The sequence below is a fragment of the Hypanus sabinus genome, chromosome 1 (genome assembly GCF_030144855.1).
Source record: "Hypanus sabinus isolate sHypSab1 chromosome 1, sHypSab1.hap1, whole genome shotgun sequence".
In the NCBI taxonomy this organism is placed as follows: Eukaryota; Metazoa; Chordata; class Chondrichthyes; order Myliobatiformes; family Dasyatidae; genus Hypanus; species Hypanus sabinus.
This window is the reverse complement of record NC_082706.1, coordinates 120,588,638-120,601,061: the sequence shown is the minus strand read 5'-3', so window position 1 is coordinate 120,601,061 and position 12,424 is coordinate 120,588,638. Positions and strand designations below refer to the sequence as shown.

Below are 12,424 nucleotides of genomic sequence, written 5' to 3'. Positions count from 1 at the left end.
CATTTAAATTGTGAACCCCACAATCTCCCAATAAACTCCTGATTTCTACTTCTTGCTGTAGGAATAGCTGAGTAAATGTGGGGTAACAAACCATCTGTTGGAGGAGCTCTGAGTGTCAGGCAGCATCTGCGGGAGGAAATGTCAACATTTCAGATCAAAACCCTGCATCAGGATTGACTTGACTTTTCATTTGTATTTATTCATCTTTTCCCCTTACCCAATAGGCTTGGATGCCATGTAACCACCATGGAGGCTGGGTCGAAGACAAGCAAATAGTGGTGGAATCGATCTGAAGTTCAAGCTCTATGAGGTACTACCCTGTGGTCAATGTCAAAAAAGCAGTTTTATCGACCAGATGATTGGTGCATTGTGATGCTTTACCCTTCTGCAGGGCTTTGCTTTGTTCAAGAAAATACAAAAAAAAAGCTGCAAATGCTGGAAATCTAAACTCATAACAGAAAATGCCGGTAATACTCAGCATGCCAGGCTGCATCCATTCAGTCTGACCTGCTGAGTATTTCCAGCATTTTCTGTTTCTATGCTGGTTCACTCAATGGCTATGGATTTTATCTTGCGGCAAGAGCAGAAGTGGAGTTTATTCATCCCAATGTCATACTTTAGTTACACAGCAGGAGATTACAATGGGTTTTATAGTTAGTGAGCCACCTGAGCACAAAATTATTGCCAATTTATGAATAATGCTTGCTTGTGTGACTGGAAAGATTAGTCATGTCCATTAAGTAGTTCAGTTTTAAAATATGCATAATTCAATATGGATTTAATTTAAGGATTACCATTGAGAATCTTTTCAGTGGAATCCACTGTCTGATAGAAAATATGTAAATTGGGCATCAACAGTGAGATGATGACAGTCCGGGGGTTTGAAGATTATGGGACAAATAGTAGTTGGGAGGGTGCTTTTCAACTGATAAATTAAGAATTGGAGTGACCAGCATCTGACAATTAAAAATAAAGTTCTGGTCCCAAGTACATTGACAAATTGGGTTCCATTAAGTTTAACTTCTGCTAAAAGCAAAGAGGAACCTGACATGGTTTGCAGTATGGTTCCTTGTTTTAAGCACAATACTCAGTGAATATTGTTGTAACCCCAGACTAATAATGGGAGCAATCAATAAAAAAAACGATTGGTTAATTTTTAAGTTTGGTCCGATAATGACTGCTGGGGTTTGCTTATTCGTCGGCAATTAAATACGTATCTGTATATTTCAGGAGGAGGAAAAGATTCCTATTTGCTGCTGTCAATGCTTTGAATAATTTCAGGAGACGTTATTTAAAGTTCTGAACACTACATGATGAAATGTTTAATTAACACTTCCACTTGTGTCCTGATTGGAAAGCTTTTCTTTCATTGATGCCAACAAATTGGTATTATGTAGGCGTACACATAACATAATTGTGGACATTTGAACAGGAAAGCTAATATTTAGGCAATTAAATTCTTCCTTTCAATAAATATAACAATTTGAACTTTTACTATGCTTAGTACAAGCCATGCACTTACATTTATCTTAAACATGGGGGTGTTATAAATATTGAATGTCTTGTGAAGAAAAAGGAATAAGATTTTAGGATTAGCTTCAGATTGCTGCAGGAAGGAAAGCATGTTAACAGAATGTTCTTCCTTAAAGAAAAAGCCTATCACTTCTGTGTAATCCTTCATCCAAAATCTTATGACTTAAATGGAAAAAAACAACTGTTATGGGCCAAACTGTTACATGGTCCCAGCTGGTCTCATTAATTAATTGCATGTCATCATTACTAAACTGATAGAAAGAAAATGCTGCATTTTCTGGAAGGGTCAAGATCCGGGGTAGAATGAATTAAACTAATTGGCAAAAGTGATACAAGGAAAATGTCTTTGCTCTGTAGGTAGCTAGAATTTGGATTGCACTGCTAGAGGATTGGAATGAGATGGGGAATAGAGAATTGGGAGGGGAATGTGGAGAGAGCAGGGTGTGATGTGGAGCAAGAGTGGGGGATTGGAAGGATGTAGACTGTGGAATTAAAAGGATGAAGGATGAGCTATATGAGGGGGTTAGATCAGTTGGTGGCATGAATAAAGAAGCAGCTGTGGCATTTAAAAAGGAACTGGGAAAATAAATGCAGAGAAAAAGGCAGAGGTTTAAAAAAAGGGTACAAGATTAATCACACCTGCCTAGAATCTACAAAAGCTAGATGGTTGAGTGCCCCTTCCTTTGCATTTTCTGTGATCAATGCATATTGATGAGCTACCTGTGGTGAACTACATATACCTGTCTGGACACGCCCCTCTGCTGACTGTGGTGAACTACATATACCTGTCTGGACACGCCCCTCTGCTGACTGTGGTAAACCATGTATACCTGTCTGGACATACCCCTCTGCTGACTGTGGTGAACTACATATACCTGTCTGGACACACCCCTCTGCTGACTGTGGTGAACTACATATACCTGTCTGGACACGCCCCTCTGCTGACTGTGGTAAACCATGTATACCTGTCTGGACAGGCCCCTCTGCTGACTGTGGTAAACCATGTATACCTGTCTGGACACACCCCTCTGCTGACTGTGGTGAACTACATATACCTGTCTGGACACACCCCTCTGCTGACTGTGGTAAACCATGTATACCTGTCTGGACATACCCCTCTGCTGACTGTGGTGAACTACATATACCTGTCTGGACACACCCCTCTGCTGACTGTGGTGAACTACATATACCTGTCTGGACACACCCCTCTGCTGACTGTGGTGAACTACATATACCTGTCTGGACACGCCCCTCTGCTGACTGTGGTAAACCATGTATACCTGTCTGGACACACCCCTCTGCTGACTGTGGTAAACCATGTATATCTGTCTGCACACGCCCCTCTGCTGACTGTAGTGAACTACATATACCTGTCTGGACACACCCCTCTGCTGACTGTGGTAAACCATGTATACCTGTCTGGACACGCCCCTCTGCTGACTGTGGTAAACCATGTATACCTGTCTGGACACGCCCCTCAGCTGACTGTGGTGAACTACATATACCTGTCTGGACACACCCCTCTGCTGACTGTGGTAAACCATGTATACCTGTCTGGACACATCCCTCTGCTGACTGTGGTAAACCATGTATATCTGTCTGCACACGCCCCTCTGCTGACTGTGGTAAACCATGTATACCTGTCTGGACACGCCCCCCTGCTGACTGCTCCTGTGGCTCCTCCCACAGACCCCTATATAAAGGCGATTGGAGACACTGCTCCCCCCCCTCATTCTCCAGGATGTTGTGTGGTCATTTCTTGCAGCTAATAAAAGCCTGTCATTTGCCTCCCATCTCCGAGAGTTATTGATGGTGCATCAATTTTATTAGCTGCAATTTTAAACCATGGCGAACATTTTACGACCGCATAGATTGGACATTGATCCTCAAGATCCCGAAGCAGACATTGCCTTTGAACTCTGGCTTGCATGCTTCCAATTGTACCCGGAAGAGATTCCCATGACTGAGCCTGCTATCATGCGCAGAGTTCTGCTTGCCAGAGTCAGTCTGCGGGTGTATTCCCTCATCAGATACCGGCAGACCTACCAAGGGGCACTGGATGCCCTCAAAAGACAGTACCTGCGGCCGGTGAACACTGTCTATGCAAGACATTGCTTAGTGACACAGCGTCAGCGGGCCGGAGAGTCGAGCGCTGAGTTTGTCCGGGCCCTACAGACACTCGTGCGGGCCTGCGACTGCAAGGGACTGACGGTGGAACAGCATGCGGTGCTCCTGGTATGAGACACCTTCGTTACGGGGATCAGGTCAGTGTACGTGTGCCACCAGCTGCTGGAAAATGCTGATCTTACCTTACAGATCGAGCACAACGCTGACGCTTTCCAGCCGCGCAATCTCCCACTGGCCCTGTGGACGCCACAGATCCCGCCACCTGACAGCAAATCGACCACAGCTGCTGCCACTCACGAGTCCGTGAACTCCCAGCAACCCTCTGGTGAATCGACCACGGCTGCTGCCAGTCACAAGTCCGCACAGTGTTACTTCTGCGGACTCGAAAAACACCCCCGAAAACGCTGCCCGGCCTGCTCCAGCTGTGGAAAGAAGGGCCACTTTGCCAAGGTCTGTACCACGAGTGGGGTCAAGCAGTGCCGTGTGCGAGGCATGGGGCGGCCATCTTGGTTGCCGCCATCTTGCCTGCCCACCTCGTGCGAGGCATGGGGGTGGCCATCTTGGTCGCCGCCATCTTGCCTGCCCGCCTCGTGCGAGGCATGAGGGCGGACATCTTTGTTGGCGCCACCTCGCGCCGCCTCCGACCCACTGGTGCTTACTGGACACCAAGACGGCAGTTCAACTCTGGCCTCTGTAACCCTCGACCAAAGTGATCCACACCAGCTTGCAAGGTCAATCATGGACATCCTGGTGGAGGGGCATAGGACTAGCTGCCAGTTTGACACAGGCAGCACTGAGAGTTTTATTCATCCGGACACGATGCAACGCTGTGGACTCGTGACACAGCCGGTAAGCCAGAAGGTCACTATGGCTTCTGGATTGCATTCTGCAGACATCTATGGGGGTTGTGTAGCAACATTGGTGGTGCAGGGCACAGAATATCGTGACTTTGCGTTACTGTTCATGCCTCAACTGTGTGCCCCTTTGCTATTGGGGCTGAACTTCCAGAGCCAACTCAAAAGTGTGACAATGGAGTATGATGGGCCCCTCCCACCACTCACTGTCAGAAATCCTCAGTTTTGTGGGACTTCGTCATATACCCCACTACTGCCCACACACACACACCAACCGACACATCCAACCCAGCACCATGCCAGCAGCCGCGCTACTGACACCACTTGCAGCCTCTCCACCCTCAAAATCCCTCCCACACCGCTGTTCGCCAACCTGACCCCCGACTGTAAACCTGTGGCAACTAAAAGCAGGAGGTACAGCGCAGGGGACAGGCCTTCATTCAGTCGGAGGTGCAGTGGCTGCTCAGGGAGGGGATCATCGAGCCAAGCACAAGTCCTTGGAGGGCCCAGGTGGTAGTTGTTTGGACAGGGCAGAAAAATAGGATGGTCGTGGACTATAGCCAGACCATCAATAGGTTCACGCAGCTTGACACTTACCCCCACCCCGCATCGCGGATATGGTCAATCAGATAGCTCAATACAAGGTGTACTCGACTATAGACCTGAAATTCGCTTACCATCAGCTCCCCATCCGCCCGGAGGACCGCCCCTACACCGCCTTCGAGGTGGGCAGCAGGCTCTATCACTTCCTGCACGTCCCCTTCGGTGTCACGAATGGTGTCTCTGTCTTCCAGAGGGAAATGGACGGGATGGTGGACCAGTGCCAACTGAAGGCCACGTTCCCATATCTGGATAACATCACCATCTGCGGTCATGACTGGCAGGATCACAACACGAACCTCCAACGATTTTTCCAAGTGGCCAAAGCTCTTAACCTTACCTATAACAGGGACAAGTGTGTGTTTGGAACCACCCGACTTGCTATTCTTGGGTATGTCATGGAGAATGAGTCATTGGCCCTGATCCCGACTGTATGCACCCCCTGTTGGAACTCCCCCTTCCCACCAACTTCAGAGCCCTCAGACGGTGCCTGGGCTTCTTTTCCTATTGCGTCCAATGGGTCCCTCACTACACAGACAAGGCCCGCCCCCGGTCAAGTCCACCGCATTTCCCCTCTCAACCAAGGCCCGTGCGGCCTTCAGCTGCATTAAAGGGGACATTGCCAAAACAACGATGCATGCGGTGGACGAGACCATTTCCTTCCAAGTCGAGAATGACGCCTCCGACTTCGCGCTGGCTGCGACCCTCAATCAGGCAGGAAGGCCGGTAGCATTCTTCTCTCATACCCTTCAGGGCCCTGAAACTCAGCACTCCACGGTGGAGAAAGAAGCCCAGGCCATAGTGGAAGCTATTAGGCACTGGAGGCACTATCTCGCCGGCAAAAAGTTCACCTTGCTGACTGACCAGTGCTCAGTTGCGTTCATGTTCAGCAACCAACAGCGGGGCAAAATCAAAAATGATAAAATTTTGTGGTGGAGAATGGAACTCTCCACCTACAACTATGATATCCTGTACCGGCCTGGAAGGCTCAATGAGCCCCCTGATGCCCTATCCTGGGGAGCGTGTGCCAGTGCGCAGCTCGACCAGCTATACACCCTCCACACAGATCTTTGCCACCCGGGGTCACCTGATTTTACCATTTCGTGAAAGCCCGGAACCTGCCTTACTCCCTTGAGGACATTAGGACGATGACCAGGGACTGCCAAGTCTGCGCTGAGTGCAAACCACACTTCTACTGTCCTGAAAAGGCACAACTTATCAAGGCCACCCGCCCCTTTGAGCGACTGAGTATCGACTTTAAGGGCCCCTTTCCCTCCACCGACCGCAATGTCTACTTTCTCAACATTATCGACGAGTATTCGAGGTTCCCCTTTGCCATCCCCTGCCCTGATACCACTGCCATGTCCGTCATAAAGGCCCTGCGCCAGCTCTTCACTCTGTTTGGATATCCCTGCTGCATCCACAGTGATAGAGGGTCCTCCTTTATGAGTGACGAGCTGTGCCAGTACCTGCTGGCTAGGGGTATTGCTACTAGTAGGACCACGAGCTATAATCCCCGTGGAAATGGACAGGTGGAGAGGGAGAATGCCACTGTGTGGAAGGCCACACTCTTCGCCCTTAAGTCAAAGTGATTGTTGGTCTCTCACTGGCAGGAGGTCCTCCCCGAGGCACTCCACTCCATCCGCTCTCTGTAATTCACGTCCACCAATGCCACCCCTCATGAGTGACTCTTTTCTTTTCCCAGGAAGTCTGCTACTGGGACCACCCTACTGGTTTGGCTGACATCCCCAGGGCCAGTGCTGCTCCAGAAACATGTGAGGAGCAATAAATACTCCCCGATGGTCGAGAGGGTTCACCTTCTACATGCAAACCCCCAGTATGCCTACATGGTCTTACCTGATGGGCGGGAGGACACGGTCTATGTCCGCGATCTGGCACCCACAGGAGCAGCAGACCACTACCCGGAACACTCCACGGTGACTATGAACCCCGTACCCATCAAGGTGTATGCCCACGAGACACCGCGCACACCAAGCCCTACACAGACTCCTCATGTGCTATGCAGTGCTATGTAGATCGTAGCGACAGACTCGACTGCCTGATAGACTTAACCTGTAAATATACTTGTAAGAAACTTCGCCCCATGGGGACTCTTTTTTAAAACAAAGTGGGGGGGGGGGTGAATGTGGTGAACTACATACACCTGTCTGGACACACCCCTCTGCTGACTGCTCCTGTGGCTCCTCCCACTGACCCCTGTATAAAGGCAATTGGAGACACTGCTCCCCCCCTCAGTCTCCAGGATGTTGTGTGGTCATTTCTTGCAGCTAATAAAAGCCTGTTGTTTGCCTCCCATCTCTGAGAGTTATTGATGGTGCATCACTACCTGTTCCTTTAATGATTCGGAGGTGTTCATTTTAAAAAGAAGACAACAAGCTGTAATTCAACTGAAATTGACTTCTCTGGTTAACCGAACTGGATTGTGCCTATTTCAATTTCAGTTCACAAGCATGTGTCAGAGCAATAGTTATATTGCTGTTCCATTCATAATCGCCTCAAGCACCTGGTCAGATATTAAACGTTGGATATGGGTGAATTGAGGAGTGGGGCCCAGGCCTGAGAGTGTATCAAAGTGACAGTGCTCGGGACCAACAGTAAGGAATAAGCCAAAGTTTGGCAGATTTAAGCACTAGGCCAGATTGAGAAAACCAGGGTACTGGGACTGGAAGTGTGGGCCAGTTTTCAACTTGCTGCTCGGTGAGGTTTACTCGTCTCTGTGCTGATCTGAGGCTGTGGTCCGCAACTAATGGACTCCTGAACCTGCTGCAGTGATAACTGGCTACGTGCCTATGATCTCACTTCTGTGAACTTTGGTTCTGAATGTTATTGGCTTACTTTTATTTGAATGAATTGTTCTTCTTTTTTGCAGATTGGGTGTTTGACAGTTTTCTTTTCTAATGGGTTCTGTTTTGTTTCCTTGTTTTGTGGTTGCCTGTAAGGAGACAAATCTCAAGGTTGTATACAGAATGTATACTTTGATAGTAAATGCATTTTGAACTTTGAACTTTGAACTATTGAACCTCAAGTCTCAGTGAAGCGCTTCTGTCAAGATGGTGTCAAGTTGGAGTCTCCATTGAGATCATAGCTCTAACTTAGTTGTTTTTTAAGTTTGTAGTGATGTCTTTGGGGACAAAGAAGGGAGTTGGAGGTCAGATTAGGGTTTCAGGATAGGGATGAGGAAGAGTTTGAGGTCAAGCTGGCCTCCAGGCCTCGGCTCCGCACTCAAAGGCCAACAACTTGGATGTGTGACGACAGATATCTATAGATGTTGGACTATCCCAGGTTGGATATCCATAAGAGCAGGAAGCATGAGGGCCAGTTAGCAGGTGAGCTAGGAGTCTGAGTCCTGGAGTCTGGGGTACAATATTCAGCTAGTCCATGGGTCTATAGCGAAGATTGAAGCCCGAAGATCAATCGGAAGTTGAAGCCTGATAGCTGAAGCCTGGAAACTTCAGACTGGAGACTGAAGTACCAGAGGCCTGTCCTAGGAATAGAAGTCTGCCCAAATACCCATGTGTGTGAGTGGGTAGGAGGGAGGAAAGGGGCTTACTTTGCTGATGTCATTTTATTGCTCATTGTGTTCAGTTTTGTTGCATTCAGTGTTGTTCTTTTGAGCATTGTCAACATGCTGTGTTGGCGCTGGAATGTGAGGCAACATTTGCAGCCTGTCCCCAGCACATTCATAGGTGGTTGTAACACAAACAATGCATTTCACTGTACGTTTTGATCTATATATGATAAATAAAATAATCCGAATCTGAAGCTGGCTTCCCATCTGTTATTTTGGACATATAACTTTGCACTCCATTAGACAGACTTTTAGAATCAAAGATGTCTTTTTTCCACACTAGTTTTGTGGGTTCTGATATGTCTGATGAGGCCAATGTAGAAGTTGCAAGCTCGTCCAAAGAGCTGCCTGATGGAGTGGAAGGAAGAATCGTTAATGAAGTGGTGTGCTGTTTCTACCACTTACACAGGGCTTCTGTGTGTTCTTAGCTCAGGGACTTAGAACCGTTCTGAATGATTTGCTCTATTTAATGATCATGGGCCAGAGATTCCGAGGTCAGTGAGGCTGTTGCATTTTATCAAGGTTGTCCTTGAACCTTTACCTCTGTCTGACTGGTAACCCCTTTCTCCAACAGAGCTTGAAATAGATCATGTCTGCTTTTAGCATCTGGATTTGGGCACATAAATGAAATGGCCAATATAACCGATAAAGTGTAACTTGCACCTCAATACCAGGGATGAGGGTCTGGAGAAGGACACCATTGTTATTTCACTTATTTTTCTAGCAAATTTCATAAAGATGTTGATAACGTGTAAGTTTCCAGTGCTTATGGTGTCTGTTGAAAGAAATCTTGTTTTCACAAGCATTTCAGCAGACAGGGATCATTGCTTTTAAATAACCAATTACAGTACATGGATTATCATTAACCATGTTGTGATTATTGGACTACATTGATGAACCAAATCACTCCTAAGGATCACTCAATCAAGCCTGAATGTCTCAAACTTCATGTAAGTTTCTGTCATAATTCTAACTGTATTCTGAAGTGCTGAGGGATTCCAATAGCAAAACAGCAACTTCTAAGCTTTCTTAGCAGCAGCCTCAGAACATAAAGACTTTCCTTTAGAACACAGATGAGGAGGAATTTCTTCAGCTGGAAGATGGTGATTCTGTGAAATTTATTGCCACAGATAACTTTGGAGGCTAAATCACTGGATGTTTAAAGTGGAGGTTAAAAGGGTTTTGGATTTGTAAAGGCATCACATGTTACAGGGAGAAGGCAGGAGTTTGAGGTTGAAGGTTCAGTAAATCAGCTATGATGGAATGGTGGAGCAGACTCGATGGGCCAAATGGAATAATTCTGTTCCTAAGTCTTATGATCTTATGATCTATGGTCTAGACTGGGACATCTGGGCTCTTTTATGTACTCTCTGTTTTATTTTTTATATAACAAATGTCATTTTAATCATATAATGAATGTCTTTATATTTTAAATACTTTACATTGTTTAAGTCTGTCAGAAATATTCACAGTTATTTCTGACAGACATTCCCATGCCTGTGAATGCAGTTTCATCAACAGTTAAAATAATTCTTGGACAGGGGTTAGGGAGGAGGCTTGAGCTTTAAGTGGGAAGATTTTGCATTGCATGCAGCCTCATTGATAGAAAGCCAATTTAACAGACCAATATTCTGTTTCAGGTAAATGCAGGTAAGGGATTGAGGAGAAGAGGCAGCTTGCTGCCTGCTGAAATGGACCAGAGGTATCTGCTATACTTTGAAGGTATGTACTATAGGTCAAAATATGTAGATATCAAGGTAGCAGTTGTGTCATCAGCTAACATGCATGTGATATTTTTTAGGAAATCACAAGGACATCTGCGGATGCTGGAAATTCAAGCAACACACACAAAATGCTGGTGGAACGCAGCGGGCTGGGCAGCATCTATAGGGAGAAGTGCTGTCGATGTTTCGGGCCGAAACCCTTCGTCCTGTATTCTGAACAGGGGAGGGGGGGAGGACGTCACGTGATGACGTAGGATCGAGACGTGGAAATCCAGCTCACCCGTAAAAAAACTGTAAAATAATGTTTAAGTGAAGAAAAGTTAGTAAATACCTTTTAAAAATTACTTACAAACTACTCAGGATTGTCTTAAGTTTTGCCTCCTAAACAGAAGCAGAAGAATACTACAGCTTTGAAGACAACACAAGTTGGAAAAGAATTAAGGTCGGCCAGCATGAAAGAACCTCGGGCTCAAGTGCAATTTACCTCCGGCGATACAGAACAGGAAACTGCGGCAACATCAACCATTTCAAGAAAAAAAAGAGCAACAGGAATTGCGCATGTGTGAAGGAAGGGGCACGCGCAAACACGAGCAACCCAAACTACAAATCCCAGCTATGATCGGAACTGAAAGTGAAAGTGAATATGAGGTGGAATCAGATTCTCTGGATAAATCAGATGAAGATGAAGAGACAAACAAAGAAGAGCAAAAGGAAGAGGTTGGAGGTGATATTGAAAACATAAAAAAAAACTTTGGTGCAAATAATGCATGAATTAAAAGCATTAAAAGTAATAAAAAGTATTCTTTTTACTTTTTTCCCAGGCAACTCTTAGGTTTTTTCTGATCTCATATCCGTTCCTTTATTTTTTGCTTCTCTAACGTAAATCATCCCTGTCTTTGTTTCAACTCACACATATACGATTTCCTAATTTGTCTCTTTGCTAATCTCTCTTTTACCACCTGTAACAATGTAACACACAAAATAAATCTATCAAATAAAATTCCATGCACTCAACATTCCTGTTTTCAGTGGTTCCCTTTGTAGAAAAATGTCACTTTTACAATTCCCATCCCTGTTTTGGGATTCCTTTAGGACCTCAATTCTCCCTATCACTGAAACATTGAGACATCTTTGACAGCTTCGCACTCGATCAGTTTCAGCCACTTGCGTGTCTCCCATTTTCATTTTTCATTGCCAGCTGTGCTTTCATCTGCCTAGGTGCTGAGCTTTAGATTTCACTTGCGGATCCTCTGCTCTTTCTGTCGTGCTTTTCTTTTACGAGGTTTTCTAAAATCTACCTTTTTGGCAAAGTTCTGGCTTACCTGGAGCTGCAAATGATTTGCTGAGAACAATTGGGCAAAGATTTCTACAACCAAGCCTGCCTGAATTCCCCAGCAATAAATGAAGACTGCTGGGAAAGGATGTTTCTTGTTTGCTGATGGAGACACTCAGTACCTCGAGTCCCTGCTTAACATTGGCCTTTGGCAGCATGTAAACTGTGGTCAGGATCATGGAGCAGAACTCACTCAGGTATGTGAAATGGTCGGTACCTAATTGTTTGTAGTTCCAGGTCGGGGGAACTATAGTGTGTTACGCCTGTGGCCCCCTCCCTTTTGAGAATCGCAGGATCGCTATTGATTCGGGTCAGGAGACCCAGGAAATGAGAAAGAGACACACAGATTCTTCAATGTTTGGAATGTGTCCTGGGCTTTCGAGAGACAAAGCCACGGATAACAGCCATTATCTCTTGGAGATGGAATTGTGTATTGAGTACTGTATGATTCATCGAAGCCCCCAGGCAATGAACAGAGGGGGGTTGGTGGAGGGATTGCATCATCCCAACCTGATTGACATCTGAGACCCTGTGAGTCAGGATAAAAGAGGGTCTGGGGAACGGCCCCCTCAGACGCACCAGAAGAAACGCTAGAAATCCTGTAACAGCGTAATAGCAAAAGCCAGTGGAAGGTCCACGTGCATCCTTTTTCATTTGCCTCGGA

The 12,424-nt window shown here is 46.2% G+C and overlaps 1 long non-coding RNA gene across 1 annotated transcript; it reads left to right on the top strand.

The window, feature by feature from the left end:
• Positions 1-204: 204 nt before the first annotated feature.
• On the top strand, positions 205-11,618 carry LOC132378715 (uncharacterized). Its single transcript, XR_009507174.1, has 3 exons — positions 205-310; positions 10,344-10,425; positions 10,505-11,618. It is a non-coding gene; the product is annotated as an uncharacterized LOC132378715 (long non-coding RNA).
• The last annotated feature ends 806 nt before the right edge of the window (positions 11,619-12,424 follow it).